Source organism: Grammomys surdaster, unplaced genomic scaffold, assembly GCF_004785775.1.
Source record: "Grammomys surdaster isolate TR1022 unplaced genomic scaffold, NIH_TR_1.0 64, whole genome shotgun sequence".
NCBI classification, from domain to species: domain Eukaryota; kingdom Metazoa; phylum Chordata; class Mammalia; order Rodentia; family Muridae; genus Grammomys; species Grammomys surdaster.
This window is the reverse complement of record NW_021604566.1, coordinates 12666060-12667118: the sequence shown is the minus strand read 5'-3', so window position 1 is coordinate 12667118 and position 1059 is coordinate 12666060. Positions and strand designations below refer to the sequence as shown.

At 42.7% G+C, this 1059-nt stretch overlaps 1 protein-coding gene across 4 annotated transcripts in view; it reads left to right on the top strand.

Annotated features, from left to right (window-relative positions):
* Xkr9 (XK related 9) overlaps positions 1-1059 on the top strand; it is a 32108-nt gene that overhangs the window by 19134 nt on the left and 11915 nt on the right. The window lies entirely within an intron of this gene.

Genomic DNA, 1059 nt, shown 5'->3' with positions numbered 1-1059 from the left:
ATCTATCTATCTATCTATCTATCTATCTATCTATCTATCTATCTATCTATCTCTATCATCTATTGACTGATCTATCAGTTAGTCAACCATCTACCATCTGTCTAGATTATATGTGTGAAAAACTGAGAGTAGCTAAGGAGTTCTGGTAAGTTTTGAAGTAGTGTCTTGGTTGTCTTTCTTCTAGCCTCAAATTGCTTCTAAATGAGTGTTAACTTTTTTTTTTAATTATGAATTTTATTTGTAGGCTGTAGCTAGTATTTAGTTAAAGGTTCTTTCAGAAGAAGAGTCTGGGCAGGGTTCTTTAAGAGTCTTTGAGTGGTTTTTGTTTTATTTTCCTTTTATACTTCTGCTATGAAAAATTCTTAGAGAAACTTTGTTGATATTAGAGATTTACTAAATTAGATGGGAAAGATTCCATTTCTTTTTGAGCCTTCACATTCTGCAAGGAGATGTTCTGTGTTGTAGTTAAGAGAAGCTGATGAACATTAAATTGGAGTAATGTACAGTAGTTAGGGATCAGAATCTGGTGTGGAGCAGTGGACCATGAGGGGAAGCCTGGGAAGGTGGAACTGGGCTTGAAGCACCAGAGACCCAGGAGGGACAATAGGAACTTTGCATGCTCCCAACTCCAGGCACCTGTCAAGTAGCCACAGCCATCCATAGAGAGAATTGTGGCCATCAGTAACATAGGATCAATGCTCGTAAGTCCCTCCTCATGTAGACTTTTGAGCTCTGTTCCTAATAGGAAGCACCTGTTGTCAGACCCAACCCACCCTAAAATTGTATATAAGAAGGAATAAAAGTGTGTGAAAATTACTCCTTTGACTGAGAGCATCTGTCACAGGAGAGGTAACACTGCCTGGGAAGATACTGCTCTTGCAAAGCTTTCACCACCAGAAGCTTCCCTGCACTCTGCTTGCCCACTAGCCAGCCCTCCACCAGGGCTCAACTCCCTTGGCTCAGCTCAGCACAGGCAGTGCAGTGTCTTGCAGCAATAGTAGCTGCCCAGGAAGCAGCAGCAGCAGCCGCAGCAGCAGCAGCCGCAGCAGCAGCAGCCGC